General features: G+C 27.9%; 1 protein-coding gene across 8 annotated transcripts in view; it reads right to left on the bottom strand.

Annotated features, from left to right (window-relative positions):
- Positions 1–18,359, bottom strand: part of LOC119604659 (complexin) — a 328,553-nt gene that overhangs the window by 236,806 nt on the left and 73,388 nt on the right. For 7 of the 8 annotated variants that reach the window (XM_037957421.1, XM_037957426.1, XM_037957425.1 and 4 more), the window contains one exon: positions 13,926–13,966. The exons of the other annotated variant lie outside the window; for it this stretch is intronic. The gene's annotated coding sequence lies outside the window, so the exon portion shown is untranslated. The remainder of the gene's footprint in view (positions 1–13,925; positions 13,967–18,359) is intronic. 8 annotated transcript variants of the gene reach the window in all.

Below are 18,359 nucleotides of genomic sequence, written 5' to 3'. Positions count from 1 at the left end.
TAAAAAAGCGTTTAACTAAAATTTGTTGTTACTGAGAACATTTTTGCACTATGAAGCATGAAATTGAAAATTGCGTTTTATTTATTGTAAATTGTATGAAAAATATAAAAATTGAAAATAATGTTTGGGGAAATGTATTGGTATTTTAGCAATTTGAAAAAGATGAAAAAAAAAACACAATATCAAAGTGCAAACAAGCAACGTTGAAAAGAGCAAAGAAGCGAATTTATTTGGATTTGAGGAAAAATGTTCGAAAATTACATATAAGTAAGGATTTTTTTTAATGAAACATGAATTTAATTAATATATATTAGAACATTTTAGAAATAAAATAAATTAATTCAAGTATCTCTTTTGTCATTTAGTTGAAATGTAATTAGCCAAATAATTGTTTTACTAGAATTTTAATTTCAATAAATCATTACAAAAGACATTTACCACTAAGATCCTAAATAAATCCTAATAGAAACTGTTATAAATTTGCTTTAAACCGCAATTGTATGACTTTATTATACTTTATTTAAAATTATTTAAATATGAAAGTATAAACGGGCATTTTCAACCACATAATACCCTACATAAGCTGTGGGTATACTTTAAGAATTTTTGGAATTATTTATTATTTTGAAGAATAAATGAAAATTTTTTATTTATTTTGTTAAAATAAATAAAAAATTCAGATCTGGCCAGTCAAACCCATATGTTTGGTTATATGTGAAGCTTACGATTTGTATAGAATTTAATAATAACTAATATTTATAAGCTTTTTATAATATAAATTGTAACATATGTAGCTTAACACTAAAGTGATATAAGAAAAAATAAAATATATTTTTTATTTAGTAACCATTTGTATGTTGTAAACCTAAAAACTGTGATTAATGATTTTATATTTATTGGAATAGTGAAAAAATAATACCAATGCAACGCAACAGTTAAGGATTGAAAAAGTAGAAGAAGAAACTTTTTATATATGTTATATGTATTATACTTTGTGCTGAAAATAAATGCAATATTAAGGAAATACATCATCATCCTTGTTTTGTATACAAATGACAGAAACAACGACAATAAGAAACAGCAGCAAAAGAAATGCATATCCTTATCGTCCTTGAGTTTTGCATACAAATATTAAGAAAATAAATGACAGAACACTGTTGACATGAAAATAAAAAAAAAGAAAAGTAAACAATATAGAAAATAATGTAAAGAATAATAAAAACACAAATGTACAAAACCGCATCATAAAAAAAAATTTTAAGATAAATGACCGAGAATGCAAACAAAAAATGTAAGTTTTTAGTTTTGCTAGAAAATATGTGGTAAGATTAAAAGATTTTTTTTATATTTTTAAAAATATTATTACAGCTTCATACTTTTCATTAAAATTAATCTTATGAGTTTAATTTAAATATTTTTTATACCCTACTCCACTATAGTGGGGAGGGTATTATGCGTTTGTGCGGATGTTTGTAACATCCAAATATATTGGCCTTAAACCCACCTTAAAGTATGCCAATCGGCTATGAATCACTTTCAGATTTAGCAATGTCCGTCTGTCTGTCTGTCTTTCTGTCTGTCTGTCTGTATGTCCGTCTGTCTGTCTGTCTGTCTGTCTGTCTGTCTGTCTGCCTGACTATCTGTTTGTCTGTCTTTCTGTCCGTCTTTGTATCCATGTGAACATACAATCATACACCCCGAATAGGACTTTTGAGCTCACAAATATGTTAAATGTTCTTTTATCACTTAAAAAATCGGCAAAATTTTGTTTTATATAAGTCTTAATAATACTGAAGATTTTCATAATGATCGGGTCTCATTTCAACCTATTCCCCATACAAAATCCCCTACAGAAAATGACTTGATGGTCAAAATTTACTTTCAAACACTAATATGACGATGATATTCCGCATAAATAACCTATATAGTCGTAAATCCTTCTACCAAAATTTATAAGGATAGGGCGTTACTAACCCTCTAAGGAGCTAATGTCAAATATGGATCAATGTATATACGGTACAGTAAATGGAATAATGTCCATATAAAAGTGAGCTTAATTAACATAATTGGAAGATATAAAGTCCAAATCGGAGACCGGTTTGGTTTAAATAAACAGACGAATGAAAGACGGATCTAGGGACTTGGCTTAATCTTTTCAGATAATGATTCTTAGCCGATTATTATACTTAGGGTGTAGAGCCACGAACATATACAACTATAGTGTTGTTGGATATAAAATAATTTTAATTTTTTTAAAATGTTCCTCTTTTGGTATAGATATATTCAAACCGAGGGTATATTTAAATAAAAATGGGTATATTTTGATTACAAATATCAGCTTTTCCTTCCGTGATAAAGGTTACAAAGTTTCAAAATTCTTATATTTAGTATTTTTAATTATGTGCTATTTCTAGATTTTTTCTGAATTAATTTTTATTAATTATCCTGACACATTCTTACGCAAAGGATAATTAAAAAAATAAAATATTCACATAAATATACACTTACATATATACACATACATATTTAATAAAATATAAAGAACTACAAATTGTTCATACTTGATATTTAAGTTTTTTTTTTTATGGTGTTGACATCAAGAGGTAAAATGAGATGTTGGTAAAAGAAAAATACTGTTACCGTTTTGTGTGTAAGAAATATTAACAAAATAAAAAAATATTTGTAGTTTATAAGAGATAAAGAAAAAATGAAAAGTTAAGATAAATATTACACATGCAGCATAAACTTCTTTTGCAAATAATAATAATATGCTCATATTTTTTTTACAAGACCCCTTTAGCATTTTAAAGAAATACTGGTAAAGGACTTAAACGTAGACGCACGCAAAATGAAGGAAAAACTACAGATATAACTAAGAAACATTGTTTTTCTTTAAAAATTTAACTAAAGAACATGTTAAGTTGCAAAGAATATTAAGACCAAACCTTAATAAAAATTTAAAGAACTACTATGTATTGCCTTTGAAAAAAAATTCTCGACATGTTATCATTTAACATGACATCTTTAACTACAGTTACAATTATATTTCATTTTTTTTTTTTTTTTTTGTAATCAAAGGAAGGTTAAAGGCAAATATATGTATGTACTATATATGTACATATATTTATAATAAACTAACTATGTGGTTCAGAAAAGAGTGAAAAGATTAAAAACAATTGCATGCAAAAGATGAAAAACAAATGTTGAGTTGTATAATTATTTATTCTCAAGTTTAAGAACGTGATATACAAGGGAACAAAGAAACTGTTCCATATAAAAGACCTTAACATTTCGAAAGTGATGATAAAAGAAATTTTTCCTCAAAAACCGATGGTACAAAAAAGTGTGGAGAAATTATCAAATTAACAAAAGACCTTGTATTTAATGAAGGATTAACTATCTTTTTGTCATAGACAACAAAGGCGTGTCACTGATGATAAAAACATTTTTTCAATGGCTACTACATATCATCTGCATTATAAAGAAGTAGTTTAGTTATTTGTTTATATAAATTATTATAAGAAAGCAATCCCTACTTTTCTTATGAACTGAGTTAAATATGCCTTTTAGTAACATTTAATGAATGACTGTGATCAGTCAAAACACCAATATCGAAATCGTTGGTAAAGATCTGTCGATTAAAACACATCCACAGTAGTTTGTTACCTTCACTTTTGCAGATTGCAGTTTTCTTTTCACTTTCATTCTAAAATGTACATTTTTTCAACATACACATTTTTTGGTAAACTTTAAGGTGGGTTACCTTAAAGTATAGCAATCTACTCAAAATCACTTTTGGAGTCGATTCAACTATGTCCGTCTTTCCGTCCGTCCGTCCGTTCATGTAAACATTGTGAGCACGCTGCACCTCTCAGTTTTCAAGATAATTTAATGAAACTTTGCACAAACTTTTCTCTTTGCCGAAGGAATTAAGGCAAAAAACAACTTAAATGCTTCATTATTAAAGACAATCCAGATTTTTTGCATACTATTCAATGGTGTAGGGTATAGTGATCTAGGTTTAGGTATTTATATATATAGCGGGAAATTATTATATGGATTTTGTTCAAACCTTCATAATTTTATAGCTATTCTTATTGATGTATGTGTTTTTTGTTAATTGTCCACTGTACAAAACCAAAATAATCGATATTTATACCCTACACCATTTTAGTGGGGAGGGTAAATTGGGTTTGTGCTGATGTTTGTAATATACATATTATTATTCGTCCCATACCCACCTTAAAGTATACCAATCGGCTTAGAATCGTTTTCTGAGTCGATTAAGCTATGTCCGTCCATCCGTCCGTCCAGCTGTCCATGTAAACCTTGTGCGCATGGTACAGGTCGCAATTTTCAAGATAATTTTTGGCAAGGACGAAGCCTATTGAAAATGGTTAAAATCGGTCCATTATTTCATCTAGCCCCCATACAACAGAACCCCAGAAAAGGGCTTCTGAGCTCATAATTATGTTAAATATACTTATATATTGATCAAAAGTGGCACAACTAAGTTTTATATTATATTGAATATAAATGCTTTATTATGAAAAATAAATTACATTTAATATTCATAACTGGTGTAGGGTATCATATGGTCAGTCATACTTGTTTTATTATGTATGAGAGTTTTCATATCTTATGTGTCTGCCAGTTTTATTATTGAATATTTTATGATATGAATAATTTGTGTATTTGTGTTATTTTTTATATACTTTTTTACTCATTTTATATGTGTCCGATAAATATTAAATAATTGTTATATCGATTTAATATTAGTATCTACATACATATGTATATGAAAACGATTGATTTTTGTGATATAAAAGAAAAAAATATTTATATAACCCAGCAAAAACTGGGTAATAGCTTTCAATTGTAATTACTTACCTAACAACATAATTTTCAATGACTACTATATATCGCCTGGATTACATAGAAGTGGTCTAATAAGGTCTTACTAATAATGTATTATATAAATACTTTCTAATTCATTAGTCATCTTGCCAGTAAAGATATAGAAGCTGTATACGTTTTTTCATGCGATTTACAATGACCACTTTTTCTAATTACTTGTAATCGTTTGTGGTAAGTACTTGCCTCCAATGACATCACCGTGTTAAAATAATGACTTAAAATGCTATTGTGTAAGTAAATTTTAGCATTTTAACCCCTTACATGGTAATGAAAGTTTTTACTGGGTAAGTTTATGGAAACATAAAAAAATTAATAAAAGGTAACACAGAAGCAACTACCATTTTTTAAAATATTGAAAATTACTTTGCGTTTAAAATTTACATGGATAGCCAGACGGACGGACGGACATGTCTTAATCGATTAAGATCGGTATACTTTAAGTTGAGTTTAGAACCAATATTTTTTGGGAAGAAATTCGTAAGAACAATTTTTTTTTAAACCAATTGACCCTATCCGCCATATAAGGTCCATATCAAAAAAACGCTCACATGAAATATTTCTACTAAATTTCGTCCCAATGTCCCTTTTACAAAATTATGTATTTAATGGACCATAACTGTCTAAAAACTAAAAAGGGATGAATTTTGGCAAAAATATGTTTTATAAGAACATTTATGAGAGTCGTTCTATAATTGGTCCTATCGGCCATAAAATATCCTCTTGAGAAAATTACTTCATTAATTATAACTCAACAAAAATTTCATGTTTTAAGTTTCGTGGGAAGCAAAATCTCTCTACCAAATTTTATGAGGATCGGTCCATGATTGACCCTATTTTTTATAAAGGATCTCCTACAGCAGAACACTTAACTACAAATATAGAATAACCTTCCGAAATTAACTTGTTAGCCTCTACTTTGAATATAAGATTCGGCATAGCCGAATATAACACTCAAGCTTGTTATAATTGCTTTAATATCAATTATTTTTAAAATATAATAAAACCATTTGAATTAATTAAATTAAATGTTTGTAAGTCATAAACAACATAAAATTTCTCAAATTAAACTTTAAATTGTCACAAGGTTTTAATAATTTAGCCTAAAATTATGTTAAATAAAACGAAAGAACTGGATAAAAACCATTTTTATGAAAGGGCAAGAACATTTTCTTTCCTAAAATAAGTAAATTTTGAGGGGGTAACACAAATTAAGTCCTTCCTGCACAATTTTGTGCGTTTGACTATCTCTATGTGTAAAATTGTTAAATCAATTTAAAATTTTCACATTTAAAATACCTTAAGGCTAAATATAACACCAAGTTTATGTGTTAATTTAATACAATTTTATAATACCTTCAACTTCTTGCCGTATTTTTTATTTTTTCTGTTTTATTCATTTAGTTCTTACGTTACATTTAAGATGAATGTTCGAAAGGGACTCGAATTATACAGGATAGTAGTGAAACAAAGGAGTTTGTATATTTATAGACTCATTGTACACTTCTCTTTCCTTGTTTAGCACTATCCTTCCTTAAATGCTATTTAAACTGAAACAATGTTTCATTTAATGTTGATAAAATATTACTCTGCCATACATACAAAAACGTCCCACTCCTTCTTCTACATACACACATACACATAATCAAGTTGGCCTTTGTAGTTTTTGTGTGAATGATACAAAAGCAGCAGTAGCAGAGGAAAAAAAACGATCCCTAATTAGTTGAATATAAATGTACAAGAAGAGTAAGGTCGTCGCATTACTTCCGCCAACCGACCATAATAATAACAACAACTAGAACAACAACGACATTGCTAGCAAAACCATGATGATGATGACTACAACAATGATGTTGACAATGAAGAGGACACAGGATCTTCTACACTAACTATTATACTTGTAAACTTATTGCCAATGTTGTACTCCTGCTTCTACCGCTGTCTTTTGTTCTTGCTACTAGTGTTGTTGTTGTTGCTGATACTATATTTCTATTGCTTCTATTACTGTTGTTTTAAAATGACAACATTTTCGGTTCAGTGAACTTAAAAGCAGTGATTTACGCGTGTTAAAACACGTTAGGGAAAATATAGTCACGAACGGAAAAATGAGAAAAACCAGAGATATTATTGAATGATACACAGAAAAAAATTGTAAATTTATCAAGCAAGCTTTACACCTAGCAACAAAATGATATCAATTATCAAATTTGTATATCCTTATCCTATATCCTTATAAATTATGGTATTTATGCAGAATTTCCTTGCGATATTAGTTTTTTTAAGTGAATTCTGATTTTCAAGGCATTGTATGGAAGCTAAGTTCAAATGGGGCCCTGTCATTACGGAAATCAGCAGTACCATTTAGATTTATGCAAAACTAAATTCTGCCGTTATTTGTAGAGATACTAGAATATTTAACATAATTATGAACTCATAATGCCTATTCGGGGGTAAGGTTGTATGGAGGCTAGGCGAAATAATAGAAAGATTTCAACCATTTTCATCCTTGGGACTAGAGAAGAGTATGTGCCAAATTATCTAAAAATTTTCAACCTGTGGCATGTGCACAAGGTTTACATGGACACTCAGAAGGACAGACAGAGGCACAAACATAGCTAAATCACCTCAGAAAGTCAAGAAATTTTTAAAGTTATTGTTCATTAAGAAACTTTTATGTTGAAATTTACCTTCATTCCGATGTATTTAAGCAATTTATTGATGAAAAAAAATTTCTAAAAGAGGCTTTATATGGGAGTTAGGGTCAAATATGGGCCGATCCTCAACAAATTGGGAGGAGGGATGTATTTTTTATATAAAGCTTAGTTATGCTGAATATCATCGCTATACTAATGGTTATAAGTAAATTTTTGGACGTTTAAGTTATTTTTTTAGAGGGGGTTTGTATGGGGGCTAGGGTCAAACGACGATCGATCATTATAATGGTCATTTATGCCTATATACAACTTAGTTGTGCCAATTTTTGGAGAGATAGTTGTATATTTGACGCAGTTATAAGTTAAAAAACCCCAAATCGGAAGGTCAGGTTGTATGGGGGCTAGGTGAAATAATGGACTGATTGCAACCATTTCGTTCTTGTTCCGGAAAACACGTATTGTCCAAATTTTATCAAAATATCTTGAAAATTGTGACCTGTAGCTTGCGCACAAGGTTTACAAGGACAGCCAGCCGGACAGACGGACGGACATGTCCTAATGGACTCAGATAGTGATTCCTAGTCTATCGATATACTTTGTAGGCGTTACAAACATCAGCACAAACGTATAATACCCTCCCCACTATAGTGGTGTAGGGTATAAATATTTCTTTGTTGTCACGTTTGCACAAGTGATTTATATGTGTTGAAGTAATTAGTTTAAATAAAATTTTAAGGCTTAGAGGAGGTCAAAGTTGGACATTTTGGTCATACAGGGTTTTATTCAAATGAGTGTAACTGTAGAATGCTCAACATATACATATGGGCAATTTCATGTCATGTCTTCATTATATATTTATCCTAAGTTTTATTTAAATCGGTTGAAAACAGAATAATATATCACTATTGTTTCATGAGGATTTCCCAATGCATAGCTTGAGTTTGACCTTTACAGTTTTTGGGTTAACATTACTCGATTTTACTAAAACTTCTTCTTGTTCATAAGTCACAAGGAGATTTTCTTAAATTTTTGCAATTTGCTTAACAAAATTGTTAAAAGTTTAAAACTGGAGTTTTGAAACTGCTGTCTGAAAAGTTTTTCATATATAACTATACCCAAAATACGGTTTACGCTAAAAAAATGAAGTTAAAAACTCACATTTAAGTTAATCCGAATATATTTAATGTAATAACATGGTTTTATTGGAATATTTCATAAAAATTTTTAATTTTTTTAAATGTTTTTCAATTAAGTGTTTTATGACATTAAATGGTTGGAGGAATTTGTAATAACTCTTACAATTTTAAACCGATTTTTGTTTTATATCTTATTTGAACGATAATTGCATACATATTCCAATAATTTGCTGCTAAGATCTAAAAGGCTTATTTTAGTGCCAAAATTTAAAAAAAATTCAGAGCCGTAGTGCCATCAGTTAACGTAGTCCTATTGCCCGATATTGTTCTAGAATGCATTTTTATATCCATATTCGGATTCAGCAAACCAACTAATACTAGAATTAGTGAAAATTATTTAAAAAGTTTTTTCATCATTGGCCTGTGTTATGATAAATTTTCTATAGAAAACAGAGTAAGAAGAGCGTTCAAATTGATTTCTCTCTAGAGAGATATTAATTCGAGCGAAATAAATTATTAACTTTATTGTGAATATATCTTTTTTCTCCTGAGTTTAAATATAAATATCACGAGAAATATTTAAATTTACTCGTTTCTTATGAAACGAGTATTTTTCGCGAGTTTTATAATATTGTATATAAAGTTCTTTGCACAAGCATGTACACACATAGGCTCATCTTTTTCGTTTTTTACAACCTCACTCACATGCACATTTTTTTCCTAAATTTTTTATTTTTTACACCGCCGTAAAACCGGTTTTGCCGCACACATTTCTTGTATGTGAGTTTTACTTAAATTCTATTCATTTTGATATCTCTCGTGACATGAATTAAAAAATCAAAAACATACATAAATATCGCTCATGAAGTGAACATAAACAAGGACCTAGAATATATATACTTTGTTGGGTCTCAGATGAATATTTCTTGGTGTTACACACGGAAAGACAAACTTATCACCACTGATGGTGGTGGAGGGTATAAAAATTAAGAGTTGAAATAAAAATAGTTCTCGCAAGTTTAAAAATAATTCTCGTAAAAATGAGCTGTATAACGAGAGAAATAAATAAGATAATAATATTCACGAGTGCAAAAATTAATTACTCTGATAGAAAATCTTACATATATTATGAGAAATTTTCTATAGAAAATTTTTCACTTATGATGGGAAATTTCCTAAAGAAAATTCTTATGTATAAACAGAGATTTACTATAGAAAACTATGAGAAACCTTCTATAGAAAATCTGTCATACATGACTAGAAATATTGTCTCAGTGCATCTTCTTGACCTTATTACAGACATTTATTTTTGATTCCTTAGATGGAGGTGTTATAAAACACCAGCATTAAAATTCTTTTATGTTTAGTTTTTTTTTTCTAAGGTGGGCTTATTAAAGGTTATTTTGTTTTATATTTTTCAGTTGCATTAAAAATTCTACAATTGTCATCTGGTGGAAATTGTCGTTTTTATTATTTCCCCCCTTACAATGTCTCCCTTTTCTTGTTCCGCAAATAAAGTGTACAAAAATGAAAATATTTATTAAGTTATGCTGTTTATTTGGGCAATAATATTCTTAGTTTTTGGTAGCACCAGATGGGTTTTCATTTTGGTAAGGGTAAACTAAGGGTAGTTTGCGAGTTTATTTAGAATTTTGTATTCCTTTGATGACTCAGGGCTATAGAAAATTATAAATATAAGAATTTTCACCAGCAGATAGATGATTGAAAGCAGAATTAACTAAAAAATATAATATATTAGTTTGCTAGGGAATTTGACATGTTTTATAAAATATTAAATTTTATAGCTTCTTATAAAGTTTTTAAAATTTATATTTATATAAAAGTTCTTCTCCTATTTTTATAATTTCAACTTTGCCACACGTTTTAAATATTCCCACTCCTCCTCGCTTTTATTCCTTTTAAAACAAAGACAAAGTTTTTGCTTATTGTTTGTAAGCACAATATCGTTGTTAACAACCATTTCACATCCTATTACAAAAAAAAAAATAATATGAACAATTTTGTATCAATGACATTTGTTAATGTTAGTTAAAGTCTTGCTGTGTCTATAACGAGGAATGAATGATCTTTTCTAGTCCTTGTTGCCCCACTGCCTTTACGAAACTTTTGGCTGCTTTTGTTTCCTTTGAAAATCTTTGTAAGTTAATTAATAAATTGTTTTAGTTGTTAATAATATTAATTTATTGCTTACACTAATAAGAAAATAAACAAAGAAATACGCCGTAAAAGCAACGGGGGTTTCCATTATATGCGTAGATGTAATTTCAAACATTTGGCACACAATTTGAAAGGTCATATTAAGGCTGAAGGCTATGATGGAAATACTAATCAAGGGTTGTAGTTTAGTGTGATGTGCTTATTATCGGTTTAATAACTTATAAGAAATAGTTGAAAATAACCACTTGAATTAAAGACTTAATAACAATATGTAGAATAATGCATATATTTATGTAAAGTAATTTAAATTTAAGTACTATGGGAGTTAGCAATAAAAGTTAAAGTACTTATATAAATATAAAAATTTTAATATCAATTATAAAATTTTCAAAGGGTAAGCGAAGGAATATAAAATATAAACCCTGTGTAAAGTACAATAATTGTTATTAAATCTTAAAATTAATTTTGGTCAAACATTTTTCTAAAATTTACAAATCTTATGCGGACAAAATTTTTTTAGTTCTCTAAAGTTTTATTCAAAGGAGTTGTTTTCTTTTTCTTAAGCACTTTTTCTAAATTTGCTGTTATCAAATTTAAAATAATTTTTATATTAAAATCTTTTGCATTTTACTTTAGTTGTATTTATATAAGAATTAAAAATTGCTTTAGGTTTTATTTCTTGTATTTTTTCTTTCTAGTTATTTATTTATTTATTTATTTATTTATTTATTTTAAAATCCATGCTAAAATTATTTTGGCACATAAATGTGTATGTATAAGTTTAGAGAAATTCTCTTTTTCATTCCCAAATTTATGTATTTTATTTAAGTTTTTCTTTTTATAAAAAGAAAATTCAGTTCGTTCTATTAAAAGTTTTTTTTGTGTTATTGGGATTTTTCTTTATTTTGAATTGTAAATAGCTGCAAGTAACTAAATTTTATATGCATAGAATTGTGGTAAAGATAAAGCAGCATTTTAGTTGGTATATAGCAGAATAAAATAGTAGAATAAAAAGAAATTGTTTAAGAACAGAAAAGCAACCACACTCATGAATCTGTTGTTCACAAGATAAAGAATTATGTTTTAGAGTAATAAAAACAAAAAATGTCCAAAAGTTATAGTTGGGCAATATATGAAACCCTATAATCCCTATATAATGCAATTTTTGCAAACAAGTCCTAACTACAAACCAACCAACTACTAACTAACTAACTAACTAACTAACTAACTAACTAACTACTAACTAAACTAACTAACTAACTAACTAACTAACTAACTAACTAACTAACTAACTAACTAACTAACTAACTAACTAACTAACTAACTAACTAACTAACTAACTAACTAACTAACTAACTAACTAACTACTAACTACTAACTAACTAACTAACTAACTAACTAACTAACTACTAACTAACTAACTACTAACTAACTAACTAACTAACTAACTAACTAACTAACTAACTAACTAACTAACTACAACTAACTAACTAACTAACTAACTAACTAACTAACTAACTAACTAACTAACTAACTAACTAACTAACTAACTACTAACTAACTAACTAACTAACTAACTAACTAACTAACTAACTAACTAACTAACTAAATAACTAACTAACTAACTACTAACTAACTAACTAACTAACTAACTAACTAACTAACTAACTACTAACTAACTAACTAACTAACTACTAACTAACTAACTAACTACTAACTAACTAACTAACTAACTAACTAACTAACTAACTAACTAACTAACTAACTAACTACTACTACTACTACTAACTAACTACTAACTAACTAACTAACTAACTACTAACTAACTAACTACTAACTACTAACTAACTAACTAACTACTAACTAACTAACTAACTAACTAACTAACTACTAACTAACTAACACTACTAACTAACTAACTAACTAACTAACTAACTAACTAACTACTAACTAACTACTACTAACTAACTAACTAACTAACTAACTAACTAACTAACTAACTAACTAACTAACTACTAACTACTAACTAACACTAACTAACTAACTAACTAACTAACTAACTAACTACTAACTAATTAACTAACTACTACCTATCTACCTATCTATTTATCTATCTATCTATCTATCAATCTATCTATCTATCTATCTATCTATCTATCTATCTATCTATCTATCTATCTATCTATCTATCTATCTATCTATCTATCTATCTATCTATCTATCTATATATCTATCTATCTATCTATCATCTATCTATCTATCTATCTATCTATCTATCTATCTATCTATCTATCTATCTATCTATCTATCTATCTATCTATCTATCTATCTATCTATCTATCTATCTATCTATCTATCTATCTATCTATCTATCTATCTATCTATCTATCTATCTATCTATCTATCTATCTATCTATCTATCTATCTATCTATCTATCTATCTATCTACCTATATTAAGTAACGTATGGACATACCAAAATCGACTCAGACAATGAAGCTGATGTTACCAATATATAACTTAATAACTTTAGCGCTATAGGGTATGAGTATGTACAACAAGGAATATAGTTAAATTTTAGCTTTTAGGTCAATTTTAGTTTATAGCATGTTCAATAAGATTTTTAACATAAGATACTAAAAATACAGCATTTCTTATAAAAACACTTTAAACTAATAAACTTAAATATTATGAAAACATGATTTCAGTTGAGATAAACATAGTTGTCATAAATTTAAACATTGTATAAAAAGTTTGAAAAAAAGCTATGAGACTTCTTCGATCTATTCCTATATATATTAAAATGAATCTCTAAAAATATTATTTTAAAATAATTATTATTTTGTATTACATAAATTTGTTTTAAATTAAACGTAGCAGGGAAATACTCAATAAAAAATATAACATATTTAATTGTGAAATATAAGTTATTTTGTCAGAGAATCACTGTGATTTTGTTTCAAATAAATTTACTTTATTTTTGAAAATTAAAATCTATATTTAACTTTCGTTTTTAAATAACTAATAAATATTTAGTTACTTACCAAATGTTTATAAATCTTAACACAAAAACTCAATTAAGTATCTGTAAACAAAAAAAGAATATCTTTAAATATAAATTTATTTAGTAAACGATATTTAATATACTTAGAAATATCTAATCTTTAAAATATTCTACAGAAACTAAAGAGGCAAGGCAGTAACGTTTCTTATTGACCCTTTATCATACTACTAGAGTTCGCCCAACGGTCGAAATTCGACCAACACTCGACAAAGACTTCAGCAGACCTACATTTATTAAATAAACGATAAATTGCTAAGTACGGTTAAACACTCTTCATCCCAAAAGACATGATTTATATTTAGCAGTTTAATCTAGCAGTTTTATCCATTTTTATATAGCATATAACCATCACCTATTCAACTTACAGTTTTCACTTTACACTACTATTATCCATTTATTGCGGTGTATCATGTACCGGCATGACGAACTAAACTTTACTTATATTTTATACAGGCTTTTTTTATTACTTATTGACACCGAATCAATTCGTTAATCCATCATTTAAATCTTCCAAATCAATCAAAACTAATAATTATGTATCGCAATCGTAAAGCATCGGCAGTGTAACGACCAATAAAAAGTTCACGTTAATAATTTTATAATTTAAAAGTATTTCAATACATAACTTAAACTGACATTCGTATAGTTTTCCGATCATTGTCTTTAAAATATTCTACGGTCGTTAAAAAGTTAGGGAATTGAAAATTCGTTAATGTAACCGATATTTGTCATTACTTTACGATATCAATACTTAAAATTAAAAAAATTGCTGAATTCCGGTACTGATGTCCTACCAATATTTTTCCAGGTCAAACACCAATATCAGTACATTTTTTGGCATATCTTGAGGTGTCCCCAAGCATTATTTACATATGTTTTTATATGCCCAGTTCGTTGTTTCCTCAGGAAAGTTCTTCAATTTAATTATTTTGAAAAGTTTAAATAACGAAAAACCTTCAATCGAAAACTCTGACTATAAAACTGAAGTCCTACTTCTTATAAAAATATTCGATTTGGTAACAATCGTAACGATGTTATAACAGAATAGATCATTATCTCATTCACAATTTAGCACTTTACACAAAAATATAAAACAATAAAATCCTATTTTCGCATTGCCTGAGCCTGTTTACATACTTATATGTTTACAAAAATCTTATTAAAAACAACAAAAACAAATATCATGCAAAATACAAAAAGAAAACAGCAACAGAGAAGGTAAAAGTTTCTGCACTCTCCTCTCTTTTTTCAAAAAGCCGTGTTGCTTACTTTTTTGTTTTGTTTCTTGCTTTGTTTGTTTGTTTTTAATTTCAAGAATACGTACGTGTGGCTATTGTTTCTATGTATTAGTAACAACTTTAAACGCTTATAGCTCCTAAAATTCTGAACCGATCTCATTAACATATATATTGTGCACATCTGTGAACAAATACCTTTAAAATGATATATTTTTTGCCAAGATCAGATGTATACTGTAAGAGAAAAAGGGGTCACAAAAAATCGTCTTGCCTATTAATTATATAGATATTGTATTTAAAAATTGAATTAAATCCACCTTAGAATTATTGTTAGTATATGGGCAATTTCGTTTCAAGTGACCCAACTTTTAAAATCGATGACCTCCGATTTTGATGAAATTTTCACCAAGGTTAGCACTATTTGATAGTAGGCCAGAAATTTTCAGCTCTATTCGACAAGAACTATCGGGCATAGAGGCGGTCAAAGTTAGACATTTTGGTCCTACAGGGTTTTATTCAAATGAGTGTAACTTTTCACCTATTGGTCCTAGCAAAAATCATCTAAAGGAGTTCAAATAGCTATATAGCTTCGTTGGTAAAAAAATTAAATTTTTAAAATTTTGTTTAATTTTTTTTTCCAAAATGCGCTTTTTTTTTGCTCAAAAGAGAGCTTATACAATTTCGTTTAAGAGCTTTATAGTCCCATAATGGGATGCGAGCGGGATATCTATCAAAACAAATTTTTAACTCTAAAATAATTACAAATGTATGTATATAATTTATAGTATCACCAAAATAAACTGTAGAAATTCCCAAATTATACAAAACAGAAGACTATAATAATAATATATAATAATATAATAATAATGTTAATTTAATAATATACCTGTTTGCGAATTTGTTTACAGCTTTAAATTTATGTAATTATTATGTTCTAAAAATATCCATCTACCATAAGTTTTAAAAGAATTAAAACAATTTTGTTTTAGACAGTAAATTAATATGTTGTATAAAAAATGGAATTTTGGTCATTGGAGTCGAGAAAACTTGAAGCTAAACTTTTTATTTCGCCATGGATATTACAATATTACTTATATCCCAACTACTTATAATAGTATAAATGTTTGCAATAAAATGATATTGCTGATCAAAATTTAACTTTTGTTCTTCTAGAACATATTTTTGTAATGTCTAGTATTCTATACAAATTTGATTGTCATTTTTACAACCAACCAAATTTAAACAGAAAGAAATAAAATTATACTGAGAGTATGTGTGTAGAAATTTAAGCATGAAAATTATGATAATGATTGTTGAGAAATGTATGTGAATTTTAGCGTTTTTTAGATGTGAATGAGAGTGTGCAATTTATGTGTTTTTTTACGCGGTACATTAAATAAAAGTTATTTCCCTTCACTGATTGTGAATGACAAAAATGAATGACAGAGAAAAAAAGTTTATAATTTAAAACAAGAAAAAGGCACACACCAACCAACACATGCTTATTATGTGGGCTTGTTTGTGTATTTGTAATGGCAATTGTGTTGGTATGTACCCAGCCGTTCAAACGAGAGTCATTGTATTAGTTTAAGGTAGTATTTTTTAAATATCAGACTCGTTTTTTAGGGCAATGTGAAATTATACAGCATTTGTAGCGTCCTTTATAGAAATCTATTAAGAAGACAATTTAAGTTCCCAAGCTCATATTTTGCAAACGGGTAGGAATATTTGATTTACTCTCTGAGGAAAAGTTGCAGCTCTTACCATAGAGAACAACAATTGTGAACATGTACAGATCAGCGACAGAATTCCACTCCAATCGAAAGTGAAATTATTACTTGTAAATAAATCGACAAAAACTTAAAAAATACTAACTTTAAACTATTGTTATTTTACATTATGAAATTGCACTGTCTTTTTTAACGACACCTGTACGAATACGTATTAATGATTTATTGATATTGAAAATATTACGTATACGCCTAATTTAGTAAAACACTTGGAAGTAAACAAAATATAATTTTTAAAATAGTTTTGCTTTTTTGTTCTTGAAAGTGAGGTATTTTTTTTTTTCATAATAAATTTTTTAATCAGGGGTTATTCTAAATTATATATTAAAATCCTACTTCGTTACTGTAGCTGCGAATTACCGGGCATGCAAATATTTTTTACGACTCGTTTGTTGGTGGTGTTTTTGGCTCCTCTTTTTTGACACAAACGCCAAATGAGTTCTAAATGATTTGGGGAATCATAATAACATTTATTTGCACAATTCTTTACTATTGTTTTCATTTTATTTGGTACTCGTTGATGTTTTAGTCAGTCAGTGCCTCATGTGTTTGCGTAGAACATTAACTTCAAGACTTGCGTTAAAGAAAAAATAAATAAATAAAAATGAAGGCAAATGAAAAAGTTGTTTCAGTTTAATTCCAATTTAGTTTTATGTTTATACCCTACATCATTTTAATGAAAAGTGTATTATGCGATTGTGTTGATGTTGGTTGGTGACATGTCGCGATATTGTAGATAACTTCGAAAATTACACAAAATCTTCTTTAATTCCAAAATATCTTCAAAAATTCAGAAATGGACCAAACCAATAATCATCGATTGGCAGGTGATCGAAGAAATAAAAACTAACTTTTATTTTTGCTAAAAAAAATGTCTCAAAAATAGCACTTATTTTGAGATTTTTTTAAATAAAAGTCTTGATATAAGTCCGTGGTATAAGTTGCAATAAGATCATTTTGTTACTTGTCGCATTCTTGTTGCGGAAGAAAAACATATAGTCGATCATACCTGACTATAAATACATACATGTTTTAATTTCATTATTTTCGTATTTTTAAATACAAAAATTTATTTAAAATTATATGTTAATTTTTAAAGCTTCTTATGTTGATATTTACATGTGTATGTGGGATACCATTTTTTGTCTGTTAAAATAAATTGCATGCCACACAATATTTGCATGTAGATACAGAAAGGTGCAAACTTTCAATATTTGTGCAACAGTAACAAATTTTTTTATAAGATGTTTATGCCCTACACCACTACAGTGGGGAGGGTATTATGGATTTACGCTGATGTTTGTAACACCCAAAAATATTGGTCCTACACGAACAAATTTGAATCGTTTGAGTTTTATCTGTGATATTTAGATTTAAATACGGAAA

The sequence above is a fragment of the Lucilia sericata genome, unplaced genomic scaffold, assembly GCF_015586225.1.
Source record: "Lucilia sericata isolate MDLA Ls3-8-SP2 unplaced genomic scaffold, ASM1558622v1 Contig000416F_arrow, whole genome shotgun sequence".
Lineage (NCBI taxonomy): Eukaryota > Metazoa > Arthropoda > Insecta > Diptera > Calliphoridae > Lucilia > Lucilia sericata.
The sequence above is the reverse complement of the archived record's forward strand: the minus strand, read 5'-3'. Positions and strand labels throughout refer to the sequence as shown.